The sequence below is a fragment of the Arachis ipaensis genome, chromosome B8 (assembly GCF_059453495.1).
Source record: "Arachis ipaensis isolate K30076 ecotype BB chromosome B8, ASM5945349v1, whole genome shotgun sequence".
In the NCBI taxonomy this organism is placed as follows: Eukaryota; Viridiplantae; Streptophyta; class Magnoliopsida; order Fabales; family Fabaceae; genus Arachis; species Arachis ipaensis.
In genome coordinates, this window is record NC_142443.1 from 126,712,190 (window position 1) to 126,718,811 (window position 6,622).

At 36.1% G+C, this 6,622-nt stretch overlaps 1 non-coding gene across 1 annotated transcript; it reads right to left on the reverse strand.

Moving 5' to 3' along the window:
- Positions 1–5,794: 5,794 nt before the first annotated feature.
- LOC148549786 (small nucleolar RNA R71) lies at positions 5,795–5,902 on the reverse strand. The gene has a single exon (XR_015898748.1). It is a non-coding gene; the product is annotated as a small nucleolar RNA R71 (small nucleolar RNA).
- Positions 5,903–6,622: the final 720 nt, after the last annotated feature.

A 6,622-nucleotide genomic window follows, 5' to 3' on the forward strand; every position in this document is an offset into this window, starting at 1 on the left:
CATCACAAGGTTTCTCTCCCCTGTTTGAACAGGAGGTTGATGGATTTGAAGAAGGAGGAGGTACACTTCTAAACAATCAATTTCACATACTAACTGATTAATGCCACAATTTCTAGCCAAAACTATACCCCTCCAAAGAGAAAAAGCTCACATTTAAAAATACTCCACTCTGGTAAAGTCCTAAGACAACCTTTAACCCATTTTTCTGTAGAATATCTAAGAATACAACCAACCCTTGCTATAATTTCAACATGACCAATACTAGCGTCGCTATTCAATTTGAAGAAGTTTGACGGAAGGAGGGTCCAAATCTTCTTTTGCATCTCAGAAACAAAAAGCATTTTCTTTGTCATAATGCTTTCAAACTCACACGTTTTCTTAGCAAGAAAAACCACTTTGCTGACCGCCCAAGCTTCATCTGGAACAAAAATATCATTGCACTGATCCCTTCAAATCCACCACAAACCAACATTGATAGGATAATAGTTCTCACTCATAGCCTTACGAATCCAAACCTCTAAGAAAACTAAATTAACATTTTATAGTAAGGAAGGATCAAGATTATTCCACACCGCCTTTACTTTGCCACGGTCTCTATGCAATGAGCAACTGATTTCGCCCATTATGACACCTAGGACAAATCTCATTAATTGCCAAGCCGCGCTTATTGTAACACCCTATCATACAGAGCTTTACGCTTAAGTCGTAAAACAGAGGTGGTGTAGTATTACGACCTCTAAAATAAAATGTATATAATAATAATAGTGAAAAGGAGATAGTATACTAGGAGCCTTGGAAAATAGGTAAAACAAAATAGCAAAATAAAAAGCGCAACGCTAAAAAAACAGAGTCACTTGCGTGCTAAGAAATCTAAAATTTATAAGTATGAATAAACAGAAAGTGAGAATAAGGAGTCAAGGATACAGAATAACTAGCTCCTGACTCAGCTTGCGAAGCCAAGGCTGGCCGGAGAATATTTACATACATATATACATATCCCAAAATTCCCAAATTGTATAGATAAAACCCTAGCTCTCCGTAACCTCTAAGAGGAACAAAATAAACAAGTTACTCAGAGAGAAAGTTAAGTACATATATACATAAACTAAATAACAAAAGAACCCAGAAACCGCTCTGCTTCAGCAGTCTAGACGCCTAGCGAGGTGCCTCTCGACCTGCATCTGAAAATAACAACACAGTATGGGGTGAGAACCTGAGGTTCTCAGCATGGTAAAGGTGCCACGCATATAAGATATAAGGTCCTGGGAATGCCAGAGGCAATCCTAGAACGTCGACACTCAGATTATATAGCTTAATATACTAATGAGAAACCATAAAAGGGTAGCTATCTAGGGAAATCTGAACCCAAATTAAATCTAATCTTAGCACTAGACCTGTCCGCCTTTCCTCCGTTCCTCCATCACCAATGAATTAGCAATGACAGACAAACAGACAATTTCAAGCACAAGTAGAAGGCAAGTAGTGCAAGTAGCAAATATAACAATTAGCATAATATATTCAGTTAGGCATTCCCAAGTAATGCATAGCAGACAAAACAAACAAAATGTCCATGATGTATGCCTGTCCTATGGCTGATGAGGCTCATCTGTCGGTTATCAAGCCAACCCGACAAGTCCGAAACCCTTGGACTGTCCCCCGTTGCGCATCCCCATGAGTCTATGCATAGCTTTTCTTTTTCTCATTTCATTCATAATTCATACTTTCATATATCATTTTACTCACTGGGGGTTACCATTCCCGGGAATTTATACGTGCCCGGTCACCCTTGCGACGTAGGGTCAACAGAGTATCAAGTCTCAACCTGGAGTACGTGGTGGCAAGCCACGGTACTTTACCCAGGAAAACTCGTATCTCAGATAATCATTCCATATTCATTCATTAACATTTCAAAGTCATCCATTACTTACTCATCATATAATTGCACTTTTATACATAACTCATCATAACCCGGAGCAAGTGGGGTGAAACCACAACCTTTGTGTCTACTCGGGGAGCCTCTATACTAACCAACCTAGAGCAAGTGGGGCAAAACCACAACCCTTGCATCTATGATGAGCGGATAATTTATACGCTTTTTGGCATTGTTTTTACATAGTTTTTAGTATGATTTAGTTAGTTTTTAGTATATTTTTATTAGTTTTTAAATAAAAATTATATTTCTGGACTTTACTATGAGTTTGTGTGTTTTTCTGTGATTTCAGGTATTTTCTGGCTGAAATTGAGGGACTTGAGCAAAAATTAGATTCAGAGGTTGAAGAAGGACTGCAGATGCTGTTAGATTCTGACCTCCCTGCACTCAAAGTGGATTTTCTGGAGCTACAGAACTCCAAATGGCGTGCTCTCAAATTTGTTGAAAAGTATACATCCAGGGCTTTCCAGCAATATATAATAGTCCATACTTTGCCCGAGTTTAGATGACGCAAACTGGCGTTGAACGCCAGTTCCATGCTGCATTCTGGAGTCAAACGCCAGAAACAGGTTGCAAAGTGGAGTTAAACGCCAGAAACAGGTTACAAACTGGCGTTCAACTCCAAGAAAGACCTCTACATGTGTAAAGCTCAATGCTCAGCCCAAGCACACACCAAGTGGGCCCGAAAGTGAATTTCTACATCATTTATTTATTTCTGTAAACCCTAGTAACTGGTTTAGTTTAAATAAGACTTTTTACTACTGTATTCAGAGGTTGGTTCTTCTGGTTCCCCCTCTGGGGCCGAGACCAATGAACTCCATTATCACTTATGTATTTTCAACGGTAGAGTTTCTACACACCATAGATTAAGGTGTGGAGCTCTGCTGTTCCTCATGAATTAATACAAAGTATTACTGTTTTTCTATTCAATTCAAGCTTATTCCTATTCTAAGATATCCATTCGCGCCCAAGAACATGATGAATGTGATGATTATGTGACGCTCATCATCATTCTCACTTATGAACGCGTGTCTGACAAACACTTCCGTTCTACATGCAAACAAGCTAGAATGAGTATCTCTTAGATATCTAATACAGGGGACCGAGTCCGAGATATTAGAATCTTCGTGGTATAAGTTAGAACCCATGGACGGCCATTCCTGAGATCCGGAAAGTCTAAACCTTGTCTGTGGTATTCCGAGTAGAATCTGACAAGGGATGGCTGTGACGAGCTTCAAACTTGCGAGTGCTGGGCGTAGTGACAGACGCAAAAGGATAGTAAATCCTATTCCAGTATGATCGAGAACCGACAGATGATTAGCCATGTAGTGACATCGCATTGGACCATTTTCACAGAGAGGATGGGATGTAGCCATTGACAACGGTGATGCCCTACATACAGCTTGCCATGGAAAGGAGTATGAATGATTGGATGAAGACAGCAGGAAAGCAGAGGTTCAGGAGGAACGAAAGGCATCTCTATACGCTTATCTGAAATTCTCACCAAAGAATTACATAAGTACCTCTATCCTAGTTTATATTTCAATTATGTTTTAATTATCAAATCTCCATAACTATCTGAATCCGCCTGACTGAGATTTACAGGGTGACCATAGCTTGCTTCAGGCCGACAATCTCCTTGGGATCGACCCTTACTCACGTAAGGTTTATTACTTGGACGACCCAGTGCACTTGCTGGTTAGTTGTGCGAAGTTGTGATAAAGAGTTGAGATTATAATTGTGCGTACCAAGTTGTTGGCGCCATTGATAATCACAATTTCGTGCACCTTTTTGGCGCTGTTGCCGGGGATTGTTCGAGTTTGGACAACTGACGGTTCATCTTGTTGCTCAGATTAGGTAATTTTATTTTAATTTTAAGCTTTTATTTCTTATTTTCGAAAATAATACAAAAAAAATTTTCTTCTTTATCGTTTTTCCCAATTAATTTTCAAAAAATCAAAAAAAAATTTAATAAAATCATAAAATTAAAAATATTTTTGTGTTTCTTGTTTGAGTCTAGAGTCAAGTTTTAAGTTTGGTGTCAATTGCATCTTTTTAATTTTCCAAAAATTATTTTCAAAAATTTCATGCATTGCATTCTTCATGATCTTCAAGTCGTTCTTGGCCAATCTTCTTGTTTGATCTTCATATTTTCTTGTTTTGTGTCTTTTCTTGTTTTTCATATGCATTCTTGAATTATTAATGTCTAAAGAATAAAAAAATTTTTAAGTTTGGTATCTTGCATGTTTTCTTTTCTTAAAAATCTTTCAAAAATAAGTCTTGATGTTCATCTTGGCATTCAAAGTGTTCTTGGTGTTCATCTTGACATTCATAAGTGTTCTTGCATGCATCATTAGTTTTGATCCAAAATTTTCATGCATTGAGTTTTTTTTTTTGTGTTTTTCTCTTTCTTCATTAAAAATTCAAAAATCAAAAAAATATCTTTCCCTTTTTCACTCATCAAATTCGAAAATTTGAGTTGACTTTTTCAAAAAATTTTAAAATCTAGTTGTTTCTTATGAGTCAAATCAAATTTTTAATTTAAAAATTCTATCTTTTTCAAATCTTTTTCAAAAATCAAATCTTTTTCAATTTTTCTTTCATATTTTCAAAAATTTCAAATTAATTTTCAAAATCTTTTTCTTATTTTTATTCCATATTTTCGAATTCAATGCTAACAATTAATGTGATTGATTCAAAAATATTAAGTTTGTTACTTGCCTAATAAGAAAGGTTCAATCTTTAAACTCTAGAATCATATCTTTTTAGTTTCTTGTTAGTCAAGTAATCAACTTTAATTTTCAAAATCAAATCTTTTTAAATTTCTTTTTCAGATCTTTTTCAAAATAAATTTCAATCACATCTTTTTCAAAATCAATTTCAAAATCTTTCCTAACCTCTTATCTTTTCAAAAATTGATTTTCAAATCTTTTTCAAACTAATCCTATCTTTTTGTTTGATTCTTATCTTTTTCAAAACTACCTAACTAACTCTCTCTTTCTAATTTTCGAAAATCACCTTCATCTTTTTCAAAATTCTCTTTTTTCTAACTAATTGTTTTAATTTAATTTTATTTTAATTTTAATTTTTGAAATTTAACTTTAAATTTTATTTTTAATTTAATTAATTTTCGAAATTCCCTCTCTCTCATCTCCTTCTAATTATTTATTTATTTACTAACACTTTTCTTCATCTCAAAATTTGAACCCTCTCTTCCTCTTGATGTTCGAATTTCTCTTCTTCTATTCTTCTATTCTTATACTCACATACAGGAATCTCTATACTGTGACATAGAGGATTCCGTATTTTCTTTTTTGTTTTCTTCTTTTTCATATGAGCAGGAACAAGGATAAGAACATTCTTGTTGAAGCTGATCCTGAACCTGAAAGGACTTTGAAGAGGAAGCTAAGGGAAGCCAAAGCACAACTCTCTGGAGAAAATCTGACAGAAATTTTCGAAAAAGAAGAAAACATGGCCGAAAATAATAACAATGCAAGGAAGATGCTTGGTGACTTTACTGCACCAAATTCCAATTTACATGGAAAAAGCATCTCAATTCCTGCCATTAGAGCAAACAACTTTGAGCTTAAACCTCAATTAGTTTCTTTGATGCAACAGAACTGCAAGTTTCATGGACTTCCATCTGAAGATCTTTTTCAGTTTTTAACTGAATTCTTGCAAATCTGTGATACTGTTAAGACCAATGGGGTTGATCCTGAGGTCTACAGGCTTATGCTTTTCCCATTTGCTGTAAGAGACAGAGCTAGAATTTGGTTGGACTCTCAACCTAAGGATAGCCTGAACTCTTGGGATAAGCTGGTCACGACTTTCTTAGCCAAGTTCTTTCCTCCTCAAAAGCTTAGCAAGCTTAGAGTGGATGTTCAAACCTTCAGACAAAAGGAAGGTGAATCCTTCTATGAAGCTTGGGAGAGATACAAGGAACTGACCAAAAGGTGTCCTTCTAACATGCTTTCAGAATGGACCATCCTGGATATATTCTATGATGGTCTGTCTGAGCTATCAAAGATGTCACTGGACCATTCTGCAGGTGGATCCACTCATCTAAAGAAAACGCCTGCAGAAGCTCAAGAACTCATTGACATGGTTGCAAATAACCAATTCATGTACACTTCTGAAAGGAATCTTGTGAATAATGGGACGCCTATGAGGAAGGGAGTTCTTGAAATTGATACTTTGAATGCCATATTGGCTCAGAATAAAATATTGACTCAGCAAGTCAATATGAACTCTCAAAGTCTGAATGGATTGAAGGAATCATCCAACAGTACTAAAGAGGCATCTTTTGAAGAAGAAGCTTATGATCCTAAGAACCCTGCAATAGCAGAGGTGAATTACATGGGTGAACCCTATGGAAACACCTATAATCTCTCATGGAGAAATCATCCAAATTTCTCATGGAAGGATCAATAAAAGCCTCAACAAGGCTTTAATAATGGTGGAAGAAATAGGTTTAGCAATAGCAAACCTTTTCCACCATCCACTCAGCAACAGACAGAGAATTCTGAGCAGAACCCATCTAGCTTAGCAAATATAGTCTCTGATCTATCTAAGGCCACTATAAGTTTCATGAATGAAACAAGGTCCTCCATTAGGAATTTGGAGGCACAAGTGGGCCAGCTGAGTAAAAGAGTCACTGAAACTCCTCCTAGTACTCTCCCAAGCAATACAGAA